Source organism: Notolepis coatsorum, assembly GCF_963971535.1.
Source record: "Notolepis coatsorum genome assembly, chromosome: 7".
Taxonomy (NCBI): domain Eukaryota; kingdom Metazoa; phylum Chordata; class Actinopteri; order Aulopiformes; family Paralepididae; genus Notolepis; species Notolepis coatsorum.
The window spans coordinates 74,196,817-74,211,159 of NC_140171.1; the positions used below are offsets into that span (position 1 = coordinate 74,196,817).

The 14,343-nt window shown below is 39.4% G+C and overlaps 1 protein-coding gene across 2 annotated transcripts in view; it reads right to left on the bottom strand.

The window, feature by feature from the left end:
• gne (glucosamine (UDP-N-acetyl)-2-epimerase/N-acetylmannosamine kinase) overlaps positions 1–14,343 on the bottom strand; it is a 102,709-nt gene that overhangs the window by 70,966 nt on the left and 17,400 nt on the right. The gene's annotated exons all lie outside the window — the stretch shown is intronic.

Consider the following 14,343-nt stretch of genomic DNA (forward strand, 5'->3'; position numbering starts at 1 on the left):
GCCGATATGGCCGTTTTTTTACACATCGGTATCGGTCCGATATCAAGATAGGGCCGATATTAAAAAAAAATATATATATATATATATTTTTTCTTTTTACATGTTTTGGCCTTAAATTGTTTCAAAATATCAGTCATTTTTGAAAATAAGTTACAAACGTAAAAAAAAAAATGTTTTCTATACAGAGATATCGACATCGGTAAATATCGGTATCGGCCAGAACAGAAATATTAAAATTAATATCGGTTATCGGTATCGGCCACAATTTTCACATCGGTGCATCACTAGGGATGAATAAACAAAATAGGAAATAAAATGTAGAAATGCATGCAATACATAAATAAATATGAATCTCCATATATGAAATAGAACATTTAGATAATGTGCTACGGTAATGTGCTATGTTTTGGTGAGTTCTTTGTTTTTTTGTGGAAGTAGCCCTTCTTAAAAATGCATGAACATTCACTGATAATTGGTCTGTAGTGGAGTCTACAAGGTCTACATTGCCGGACCATGTAGAATCCGGACCTTGTAGACCAGGGGTGTCAAACTCATTTTCACAGAGGGCCACATCAGCATTATGGTTGCCCTCAAAGGGCCAAAGACCGTATAAATGTTAATGTAATGTAAAATAAATGTAGCTACTCATTTACATATTGTTAAACATGTTGTTTCTGTATTTATTACTTATTCAAGTTATACATGATATTGCATATGCATTTGCATAGATGTAAAAATATATGTTAGCTTATGTTATTTTAACAAATAATTTTAGTTTATCAGAACCCCATATTACTCCATTAATCAATGATCAAACCATTCAAGTAAATAACAAAGAAGAAGATCATCAATTACAAGCTATGACATTAAGTTTGTTCAAAACCTTTTTGTCACAGTCAAGAGGGGCAGAACTAACAACTGAGCTGCAAAGAACACGTGGGACAGATGTAGCAGATGTTACAAAAACAAATGGCTGCACACAACCTTGCAGAGGCCATACATCCAACTAATGGAAGATAGTTTAATTAACTTTAATTAACAGATTGCAGAATGGGTACAGTCTACAGTACAGTACAGCTCAATACACACAATTGTTAAGGGGATGCAGACCAGAGAAAGACTTTCGACTTGTTTACATTAGGGTCCACCATTTTCAATTCGTAATGAAATTGCTTTTATGTGTCTGCATGAACACACAACTGTAACTGTACTAAAAAATAACAAAATAAGGGTTGTCTCAGTTCACAACTATATTGGTCAAGTTTTGGGTGGGACTTGTTTGCGTCCCTACAGCTTCTTATTCAATTGAGCGAGATGCTCGGTTATGTCACACAGCCAGTTTGCATCCGACAGTTCAGACAATATTTCTTCAACCCTTTACCTATTCCGCCTGGATCTTTTTTGTATTTTGGGCTGTAAAATTGTCAAAGAATGTCTGAGGAGTAAGTGCTTTTGGCTTTTTTCCTTTGTTACTTCATCAATACCTCAGATGTTCAACATACATGTATGTGTAAGAATGTGTAATAACTAAGGCTGTCAAAGTTAAAGCTTTATTAACGCATTAACCCACAATTATTTTAATGCCGCTATTTTTTAACCCAAGATTAATGTTAAAAAAAAAATGTATAGCTCTTGGGGGGCCACATCAAATGACGTGGCGGGCCATGAGTTTGACACCTATGTTGTAGACTGACATAATTCTGTGCATAGTTTAGTCTACACAGGCCATATTTCAAATAATCAAAATCTTACTTCATTCATCTTAAACATTCTTGATTTGGGGGATTGGTAGTTCCCATGAAATCTGAAGTTGTTCAAAGGACAACAGCGATCCACCTTGAATTAAATCACAGCCGTGTTGGCTGCGTCACAGTCACGAAAGGGGCTACTTAATTCATTAATCCAATCCACTTTATTTATAGAGCACATTTAAAAACAACAAAGTTTACCAAAGTGCTGTACAAGTCCCACAACATAAGAAAAAAAAATTAAAAAGAAATTAATATTAAAAAAGAAAAGAAAATCGAAGCTTCGAATTTAAATCGAAGCTCGGCCCCGAAGCTTCGATTGCCAAAAAAAGCTTCGAAGGTCAGCCCTAATTATATTATATTTAATTTATAATTATATCAGACAATGCACCTACAAAAGCAGATGATTACAATTAAATTAGCAAACTTGGTAACACATTAGTCATAGCAGCATAGGCATAGCCTTATTAATGTTTTGTGTGGCGTCGCCGTCGTGTACAACGATACTTACGTTTTTTAGGTGATTTGACAAAGTTGTTGTAGAGTTGTGATATGCCATTTTCTTCTGGCATATCTGGCACTCGGCTTTTTGGGCATTGTATTTGCATATTTTAAAGTGTAACCACACGTCTGATGACTTCTTCGTCGACATGTCTGCTGCACATGTCCTTGTTGTTTTCAACACAGATAATCTCTACGTGCTTGTTGTAGAGCGGTGGAGTCGAGGCGCCGCTTACTTTCGTTTCATTGGAATGGAGGCGCAAGATTTGAGACAAAAAAAAAATATATATTTTCTTTTACTTCGATCTTTTTTTTTTATGTTCGAAGCTTGTGCCATCGAACGAAGCTTCGAAGCTTCAAAGTATTTAAGACAGCCCTAAGCCTAAGTGAACATTTTAATTACAGATGGAGCTATAAAAGAGTTGCCTTGTTCGTCTTTCTTACCATGTAAGTGTGTTTGGCGTGTGATTGCATGTTCCTAGTTTGAACAAATATGAGCAAACTTATAAGTACATAGGGCCTAACAAAAATAATGGTTTGGTTCCGGTAGCCGACCAACCCTGCCGATTTAGGTGCGACCCAATTTATTTTATGAGTTTAAATATATTTTTTTTTATTTAAAAAAATATATTAAATTATAATTATTTTTTTACAATAAAGTTTCATAAGAATCTTAGTCAAACCTTTAGTATTATGGATATTAAACATGCTGGCAGAGTACATGCATCCATGTTGTCGTGAACATTTTAATTAAATAAAGAAATTCCATATCCATAGTCGCTGTGGGAAGATATAAAATAAAAAATAAATAAAAAATAAAATAAATAAATAAATAAAATAAAATAAAATAAAATAAAATAAAATAAATAAATAAATAAATAAATAAATAAAATAAATAAATAAATAAATAAAATAAAATAACAATGGCCTACAGGAACCAAACAATATTTTTTTTTATGCCTAGGGAAATTGTATTGTGCTGTTGTGGCTAGGGTAATGCACTCCCAGCTAGAGCTGCCGCGGTATTGATATTTTCCTTACCGCACGAATTTGCGAAATATTTCCTACCGCCGCGGTTATTACCGCACAGTGCACACAAAAAATAAAAAAAGTTTGAATGCATTTTTTTTTTTTTTTAGTAGTCTACTCTTATAGCCTGTCTCTAGTCAAATGGCGCTTTTCCACTGCATAGTACCTACTCGACTCGACCCGCTTTAGGCACCAGGGCCCTCATTCATCAACGTGGACGTAGAACTTGACCTACTTCCACACGTAAGCACGGAATGTAGAACTAGCGTACGCACAGGGAAGTCGGCATTCATCACACGTGCGTACGCAGGCTCTATGGTCCTCCGTGTTGATGAATACCACTTTGTTCTACCGTCAATGCTCGTGCATGATTATCCATATATGGTCATGAAAATGAGGAAACACCCCCCATGGGATGTGAAATAATGGACGGACCCGAGCGGAACCCTGAGAAACTCCACGAAGATTGTTCACTGCTGTCGAACCAAGAAGACACTATCGCGTATTGTGGGATAAATAAAAGGCGGACTCGTAAACGGTGATGTCAGATATCAACGGCTCCCTAAGACCATTGCTGCAATTCTGCCTGGACAGCTCAAAATACTAATAAAGACCGTTCGTTGACCACTGTTTGGCGTTGGTTGTGTGTCATTATAACCGTGCTGTAATATGAATGCCTTTATTAGTTGTGTTCGATTGGCTATATGATTTTTAGATGCATCTATTTTGTTGTCGGCTAATAAAGACCGCGCTGGAATATGACTGCCTTTTCCCGTGTTGTTTGATTAATACCCCAGGGATTAAAGTTCTCCTCAATTTGATTCCAAATCGCGATGGATCTCCCGTCAATCTTCTACCTGCTGCATATGATTTCTAGAGGCATACTACAATCTATTTTGATGTCAGTATTGGGTAGCCTACATAAACAATATAATACGAGAGCATATACAAGAACAATGAATCTCACTGCATGTATGATAGCCTGCCTTTCAATACATGAACTTGAATTCCATCATGTCTGTGTGCGGGTCACTGCGGGAACTCACAAAGGCTGTTGTCACAATGTAAATAAGAACGTGCACTGAAAAGTTACAGTATGTAGTTGGTTGATCATTTGTATGACAGTCAGTAAACCCTTGCAAAAAGTATCCGTTTTATTTAATGAATTGAAAACATTCAGCATCGCCTTCCTCCCGGCATCCAGCAATAACATGTATCAGGCAAATGCGCATCGCAACATTGACTGAGTGGAATCCCTTTCTATTCACATAACTGCATTTGTGATGGAGCTTTGACAGCTACAGTAACAGTCTATTGGTCGATCCATCTCCAATATCACGATGGACCGTGCCGCGGTGGCAAAGACGTACCCGAGGGTGGAGAGGATCTTGAATGAATTCCATCATCATATATATATGTTGTGTGTCTGTCCACTATGTTTGTTACTTTGTTATTCCCCCCCCCTATCTATGTAAAGCGACCTTGGGTCTCTTGAAAGGCGCTATATAAAATGAAGCTATTATTATTATTATCATTATTATCATCACATCTGTGCGGGAGCTCACAAATAGACTGTTAGTCTCAGTGAAGTTTCAACGGAGGTCATCTATTCTAACCAACAAATTGAAGTAGAAAGCATTTCGTGACCAATCTTATTTGGAAACATGACACACATAATAATTTGCTTTTTATTTGAAACAATATCTAATCGCGTTTGGAGGTTGGTGTTTTGCGTCTGCCCCCCCGTGCCAAACAAGCAGGCCAACCTCTTGTTCGCGTGTGAGCCCGTTATAATTACACTACTGTCGCTATTTTGCAATGAACTATAATGAATTACGGGTCATACAGAAGTTGAACACTAATGCACGGAAGCTTATTTCCGCCTTGGAACTAATGCAGGACTGAGGAGTGCTTATGCGTAGTAACGATCTTCTACCACTGGGAGCTAGGTACGCCAGGTCTGACCTGTGCGTAGATGTACGCACGAAGTCAAGTTCAAATCGAAATTGATGAATCCCACTCTTTGCTTAGAAATGATCGTACGCACAGGGTAAGCACAGATCTGTGCGTAGAAGACGTTGATGAATGAGGGCCCAGGTACTTCGTTCCTTTTCCACTGCAGCCAGGTACTACTCCGTTTGTCTCCATGTATGCAGGCGGGGCCGCTCGCTTGTGTACACTGAAAGCTCCGTGGGCATAGATGTCCGAGGGCTTGCAGCAAGCCAGAGTTTAACACAGTTTCAATCAATCAATAACAACATTAACCAGACTCTCGTTGCGTCTATTCTGCCAAAGCTAACGTTACCTCTCATTGTGTATTCTACCAAGCAAACCCGGGTTTAACGTTACCTCTCGTGTATATCGGCTGACGGTAGTATATTAGGCTAATAACAACAACAAACTTAACACATCAGCGATCTTGTTGTGACACTAAACTCTCCGCTCGGTGGTAAATTGGGTTGATGTCGGTTTTGTTTCATCAATAAATAAGGCAGAATACACAGTGAATCCATTATTTTTTGTTTATTGCACTTGGTTCTGTCGCAAAGACGCAAACAAATCCTGAATGAAATGCATCCTTAGCGAGGCAGTAAAGATGGCGGCGCCGGCGTTCTGTTATTGTTCAGAGCGAGGCTACAAAGTGTGACGCGTCTCTCTTCTGACCAGTCAGTGGTCTGCAATGTTTCACATGACTTTTCTGGTACCACTTCTACCCAATAGGGTCGCTTGGAACCGAGTAGGGTATATCTGCAGAGCCGCAAGCCAACTTTATTATTATGATAAAAAACAGCAGTGACGCGGTATTCAGCCTAACTCTGCGGTGAGCGTGATGCAACAGCGATACCGCGGTAATGCGGTTATCGCGGCAGCTCTACTCCCAGCTACTGACAACAATGTGTCAAAAACCTATTACTACTCAAATGGTTCCCGGCAAGAACTTCCTGTATGCCTGAATCAACAATGCTGAGGCTACTCCTTGACAGTTGTGACCAATCTGCCCCTGCTGTGTATCTGCCTGCATCTATCATGACATGGAAAGCTAGTGGACCTTAACTTTGGATCCACCTGCTAGCAGAGGTTGTTGTCATTGTTTTGCAAGTCCCAAGTAAGTCTCAAGTCCTGACTCAAGTGCTGAGTCAAGTCCCAAATCTTTACACTCAGTCCTAAATAAGTCCTAATGCAGCAGCATTATTTACTAACGTAATGCCATTTCAAAATGTCAAAGCCAACGGAGTAGTAGTTAGTATATTAAATTTAGATGATTCTGTACTGACACACAACTTCCTTCTCTGCACGTGCAACATGATTGGCGGCTGTTGGTCCAAAGTGGAACTGTAACCAGGGGAAATTATAGGCTCAAGGCTCTGAGTGAAGTCACAAGTCATTGGTGTCTGGACTCGAGTCTGACTTGAGTCCAAGTCATATGACTCAAGTCCACACCTCTCCTGTGAGTGTGACTGGTAGTAAAACAAACACTAGATTCCTGCCTCCTGACACTCTGGCATGGTTTCAAATCAAACCACCCCCGTTGTTCCTACGATGTTGATCAAGACGCAGTGTCAATATTGGCCTGGTGTGGCCATGGCTCTACACACAGATGGGTTCCATCTCCATTCCAGAACAGACTGTACTGACAACAAGGATGTACTTTAACAAAGAGGCTCTGTCAAATGCCTGACCAAGATGTGTACCTTGATCCTCTGGCTCTGGGCATTATGCAACAAATAGGAGGAGGCAAAAATACCAAGAAAAAGCCCCGTTCACATGAAACTAGTATCCTGTCACTTGGGTGATGTTATTCGATGTGAATCTACCACGTCAGAAGCTACATTTAATTAGACTGTCCTGTGTCATCTGTAAACTCAAAAGCCCATAGAGCAGATACTACGGGTGGGAGGGGTCAAATACAGCAATATATAGTTTTTTTTTTTTTTTTTTTTTTTTTTTTTTATTGCTTGACAATCCCATTTTACTGGAACTAGAATGATTGGAATGAGGTGAACAGACTGATACAATTATCCTATTAGATAAAACAGATGATGCATATATTTTTTGTCTTGTAGATGTTAACAAAGTTTTCCTTTGGGGACATAATTTGCAGTTGAAAAAAGGAAATAAATGACTAGTATTGGGATAATATCGTACCATGGGGTCTCTGGTGATCTGACTGACCCCTAGCAGATACAGGACCTGGGTAGATTACAAGTCACTGCCAGTACCCCACCCCCCTCTCAGTGTGTGTCAGATGGGTCATGAGCCGGATATGAATCCAGTACATGGTACGTCTCAGCTTACTAAAGTGGAACCAGGATGCCCTGGTACAAAGAGTTCTTAAGTCCAACATAAGAGGCTAAACTACAGAATGCAAGGCTCAGCCCACACAATGTATTGAACATACCACTTTTAAAATGTATAGTGTACTGTCTACAAAGTTTTTATCTGATCTTTTGTCTGTATCGAGGAGTGACAAATAAACCTTCTACTTTCTAAGCCAATAGCAATAAGGAAATATGTAGGCTACAAAGAAAATGTTAACAAATAAATAATTTCAATGCAGCAAGTAGCTAACAAAGCCATCACAAAGGAGGATATTGTGTAGCCTATTGTGAAAAAACATACACGTGTCCTTGGATGCAGTGTGAACTGGGTGTGTCAAAAATGCCTTGGTAGGCCATGATTGCAGGGAACAAGTGTATTGCCATGCTGTGGAAAAGTGCTGAATCCCCCCATGTCTATGTGGCTTAGTGAAATCTCTTCGTACATGGCATCAGAGAAAATAATGTTCAATCTTAAGAAAAAACCACATCTCTTTGATAAATGCTGGGCTGGGTTTAGGCAATACTTAGAACAGATTACATAGTAGGTTGACGATGTAGGCTATTATTGAAGCTCCCTTTTGTCTTTCTGATGGGTATATATTGCAATGAATGATACTGTAAATGTTATTAGTTGCTCTTTGAAGAGAAAAGATGTAATGTTAGATATTTATTTGTTTGGTGTAGAAGTATGGGCACCTGTTAGACGGGTGTAACTGGGTTTACAAAATTCTCAAAATGTGTTTAAAAAAAATAAATAAAAAAAAATAAAAAAAATAATTTGTTGAGGTCCTAGTCTGGGGGAGGGGAGGGAGGGTCTGGCCTAGAGTTTTTTTTGTTTTTGTTTATATTGATTTATAATTTCTCTTTCAGGGGGGGGGGGGGTTATTTTGTATCTATTTTTCTGTAACTCGGGGAGGGGGGGCAGTTGGCAGCATTTCCTTTTGTATGGTTGTTGAACTGTTGAACTGATGCTGTAAAACCGAAAAATAAAATAAAATAACAATAAACATATTGTTAAAAAAAATAAAAATAAAAATGCCTTGGTAATAGGTGTAAATATTTGACCCCACAACGATTCGATTACGATTCTTCAGGCAACGATTCAATGCATCATGAAATCTCTTAATTTGACCACGATTCGATACGATACATTTTCGATCAGTTAATTCCCCCAAAAAAGTTTAATACACAAATGTGGCTGGGGGAACTGATTCACTCAGCATGAATGGACTATAGGTCAATAATAGGGGTGTAAATATTCGATTACGATTCTTCAGGCAACGATTCAATATAAATTTGACAACAATTCGATTTGATTAGTCCTTGGGATCGATGCATTGCGATGCATCTATGCATTGTTACACCCCTACTTGGTAATACCAGAAGTGTAGGACAGTAAGGAGGATACAGGTCGAGCTGTACAGGAATGACGACTGGCATGGCACAATGGATACAGTGAGAACTGAGAACTGTGTAACCCAACAAAACTGCTATAAAAGAGTTTTAAGTGGAATGTGTGAGGAGCTGCCCACCCGTGTTCTACACATACAGTCTCACTGTCTGTTCTAATACAAGGGGGGGAAATTGTTCATAGCGACAACCGGGGAGAGACCCCTTCAGCAGTCTGCAAGTAAGTACCTTGCATGAGGGGGCATCGGCGCACACAGCTTTGGGAAGGGAGAGTAGGCCTACTTATTATTGCATTAATTTTACCAGCCGATCTGGCGATGTCAACCAGAAATATTCTGATCAAAAGGTTTAGCCCTAGTTTCATCTAAAAATAAGTTTCCATCACATGGCTTAAAACGCTCTCAGAGCTATGGCCTAAATGCAATTAATCTTTTCAGTACAGCACCTGTACGGGGCATTTCTGGATGTGCATTATATATACTTCACAATTAGGAAAGGTAAATGCATTTTGTTAACCAGAAATTGGACTATGAGGTTCGTACCCCATCTTCATAATTGGACATTTCTTTCCCATGCAATTCGAACATCTTGTACCATGTATTGTCTGCAAAGGTAAGGAGTACATGATTCTAATTTACTCAGTAAGATGAAACTGGAACCTGGAAGTCTGCAGCTGGAGGGCTGCAAATAGTACTAAGCACATTCCAATTTCGTTAGCAAGTAAGATGAAACTGGAAGCAATACTTACAACTATGGGTGTAACTATACAAAGTCGTAAACAATTATGCTAATAGGGAGGTGTAGTCTGACGTCACTGGTTGTTCCACCCGTATAGGGATTTATCATTGGGAAAATGGATTATCGGCTATTGTAACAATTCTGCCGCATGAACACTGGCAAGATTTCCATTTTTGCACAAAATGAGTTCCCTTCTACCACTAACATGATTGTTTAAGCATTTTTGGTTGAAACAAATGTTGTTTTTCTTTTCTTTTTTATAATTTTTTTAAACAAACATATAAACAAACATGACAACACACGATAAGATATACAAGCATTAATTACAGTGCATATCCAATGAAATTACCATTTAGTCAAATGTCTTATACAGGATATACCCCTAATACCTGTTATCTAAAAACCTACACACATATGCTCTAGCTCGTACCCCCCCCCCCTCCCGGACCCCCCATTGGATAATCCAACCATTATAACTTGTTCCTAACCAGACACTACCATTATATGCTAGCTTTTATTCTCTCCACCACTTCTAACCACATAGTCATTTTGGATTCATTGAGACCCAAAATTCTTGCTGTAGATATTTCTTGATAAATCACATCGAGATATGCAAGAGTCCAGACCTTCCGGCACATTTTTTCCGGTTGAAACCATTGTGATGCTATCAGCTTTTTAGCCACTGTGATACCGGATAAAACCAATCTCTTTAGCTGTGGAGGTACTGCATGTTCAAAGACATCATTCAGCAGTAATACAGAGGGGTGTACAGGTATATCCAGATCCAAGAGATTTGATAATTGCTGGGTCACTTCTTTCCAAAATATCTTAACTGGTGGGCAGTCCCAGTACAAAGGTAGTTATAACTTATAAGGTTTTTAATGTCATAAAAAAAGAACTACACTTACGAGTAGGCAGCCTGTTGTTCAGTACACAGCCGCTATTGGTCTGTTAGGCTTTTCCCCGTCACGGGCAGCTGATAGTACCAAGCTAGCTAGCTAACGTTAACAGTCACGAAAGAGGCTACCACGATAGCTAATTACCGTACTTTTCGGACTATAAGCCGCGGCTTTTTTCCCCATTTTTCGACCCTGCGGCTTATATAACGGTGCGGCTTATATGTGGACAAAACCCGAAAATCGAAATATTGCTTTTTTTACTGCATTGAAATGTTATTTATCCTTATTTGCTAAACTTAATACAACTTGTAAATGAGTTAATTCTTGTTATTTGTCCGACAGTATTGTGTCCCAATGTCATTCTCTGTAGAGGTGGGAGTCATTCTCTGTAGAGGTGGGAGTTATTCTCTGTAGAGGTGGGAACTTAAAGCTCAATATAAGAGGCCATGCACCACCACCCACAGAATCGAGAAAGAGCAATCAATCTGTCAATCCTTTCCGTGTCCGGGCCGGGTGAGGTTTCCCGTGTTGAGTCAAATTAAGCTGCAGGCTCCACTCCTTACATATGGTAATTAAACATTAAAACACATGCGGCTTATAGTCCAGTGCGGCTTATTATGTACACATCATTCAATTTAGCTGCTGCGGCTTATAGTCAGGTGCGGCTTATAGTGCGAAAAGTACGGTAACGTTAATGTTACAAGCTCAAACACCTTATAACTACTACTACTGTCGTGTCCATAAGTTCCCTGGCAGAATACTTTGTTTGTGAGGACAAACGTATACAAAGAGGAGAGAACCATTTTAAATCGGGGCATGTTAGAGTTTCGGGAATGCCGGCTAGCAAGCTAGCTACTAACGTCATGTAAAAACCAATAACATAACTATACACAATATGTACAACGAAACAATGATTTACATTAGTATTTACAGTGATTTAATATGCAGCGAAATAACGTTATATGATTTAAAATATAAATACAAATATGGTAACGTGATTGTTGCTTTTAAAAATGGTGGTTGGCTTTAGAGATTAATGGTTATAACTTATGACTACCAGAGAGATACTAGCCACAGATTCAGGGTCAGTTATTTTCCCATTGTACGAATTGTTAAGCTTATGGAATGTAAGGGAAATCTGATCCTAGGTCTGTGACTAGTACTACAGGCAGGCTATGCTGTGGTGACGTCAGTCAGCAGCGCCGAATAGCAGTGTAGTTTCCCAGCGAACGAAAACATAAACGTTGTTATTTTGCTACCTTTAGGATTAATTGCGAATATTTTCATGTTGAGCTATAGATTGTGGATGAATACGCACAGAGGTACACCATGCCAACGTTAATGCTTTATTTATCTAAAACGAGCCGATTTAGAAATGGTCAATGGGGAAATACATTAAGTGGAACAGAGGGTGGAACAGGAAAAAACGGCACGGCAATGACGTAACCACTACACCTCCCTATAGTATAGCAGTAGCTATACCAGATAAAGGAGTGAGTCCATACAGAATTGCCCATAGTTTAAAATGTCTATACACTGTAATTGAACTTTTGAAATGTCTTAGGTACAACAGGAAGGACATATACAACAAACCGTTTCAGCGGATACTGTCAACAGTACCGGAGTCTCAAGGCCCGGACCAGCAGGCTCCGGGACAGTTCTTTCCCCAGGCAGTAAGGCTCAGGCATAAAAAAATATATTGTTTGGTTCCTGTTGGTTGTCAGTTAAGGCCATGAGTAGGTAGGGAATTTATTAAATTTTTTTATTTTATCTCTTCCCACGGCGACTATGGATAGGGAATTTCTTTATTTAATTAAAATGTTCACGACAACATGGATGCATGTACTCTGCCAGCATGTTTAATATCCATAATACTAAAGGTTTGACTAAGATTTTTATGAAACTTTATTGTAAAAAAAATAATAATAATAATATTTATTTTTTTAAACTCATAAAATAAATTGGGTCGCACCTAAATTGGCAGGGTCGGTCGGCAACCGGAACCAAACCATTATTTTTTTTAGGCCTCATGAACAAATAACCTCCTGCCCACTACTCACTCACTGCACTGAGTCATAACACTGTGATCATTGTATTACAGTTTAAAGTCATTATTATAACTCAGAGCTACCTTATCATTGTTTCTGCTGCTACTGTGCACACTGCATACGGCCTGCGATTACTGTATTAATGTATTGCTTTGTTTTTTGTTTTGCTGCTACTTTGTACACACTACACCCAGACTGTGACATCATATTAATCTAATGCTATATTATCATACTGCCACTTTGCCATACTGTGGTTACTGTATAATCTAGAGCTGCTTTGTCGTAGTTTTTGCTGCTATTTTTATGCCATTGCTTTTGTTTTGTCCCATTTGTATTGATGCTGCTGCTGCAGGGCCGAGGAGCCATGACAAAAATAATCTCACTCCTTTGTGCTGTAAAGGTATTACATGTCATGATCTAACTTGACTGTCCCACCACCAATGTGGCCACGGCTGCATCAACACCAGACATACAATAGCAGAAGCCTCGGGAAACAAACATTATATAGCCTATTGGTTGACATTGCTCACACAAAGTCATACAATTACCGGATGAGTTTACCAGATGAGTTTACCGGATGAGTTTACCGGATGCCGACTGCAATTTTTTGGTGCTAATTATTTATCAACCAACTCATCATAAAGGGTAGTCAATACTCAATAGGTCCTAAACAAAGCATGTGGCAGGTGTAGCTTTGTAGGTAATCCGCTGAGCAATGGGACCCATTCCAATTGTATGTCAAGATGCCGAAACATGTAATGACTCTCCATCATCTAATTTGCAGTTTAAATGTTTTGTATGTTGCACTGGCCAACGTGTGTCTGGTAGAGTGGACTGGACACAGCCTTGTTGGCTCATGGATATTTCTCCTCTCTGTTAGATGACCCAAGTATTCAGGTGATGTAGATAGTCAGATCAGTTTTCTAAGGGATCAGTAAGATCCATTTTCTAAGGGACAAAGATCCCTCTAGACACGTCATACATGGAACCTTGACAAACAGGAATGACGACTGGCATGACTGAATGGAAAGTATATTGTGCTTATTTTGTGGTCCACGCCGTGATATTGCGCAATTGCGGCCTCTGGGTGGCCTGGGTCCGCATATGATCTGAGGACTCAAGCACCTCAAACATATGAATACAACGTGGACGGGGCCACACAGACCGCGTTGCAATGATTGACGTCGATAGAGGCGACAGAACATCCACACAAGCCACTCTGACGGCAAGATGCAATTCATCTTTTCAGTCCAGCACCAGTACGAGGCATTTATGGATGTGCATAAACTTCATAATCATGAAAGGAAAATGTCTTTTGGTAACCAGAAATCTTGTATCATGTATTGTGTGTTTTGAAACGTGAGTGGAGCCCCTGCTTGAATGGCTGACTAGACCTCCACCCCACTGGGTGACGACTGACCATAGAAAATGAGTGTACCTCATATTCCAAGAGCATGTGATGGAGCCAAATCTATGAATGAATGAACCATTCTAAATTAAATCCTGTGGTTTTAGTCTAAACCTCACTCGACACACCCAACCAACACACACGTCACTAACCCCCCAGATTCGTAATCAAGCATCACAAGACAGCATCAGCAGCCAGCTATGGGGGTAGGGACTAGGGAGGCATGCAAAGTAGCAGAGAGAG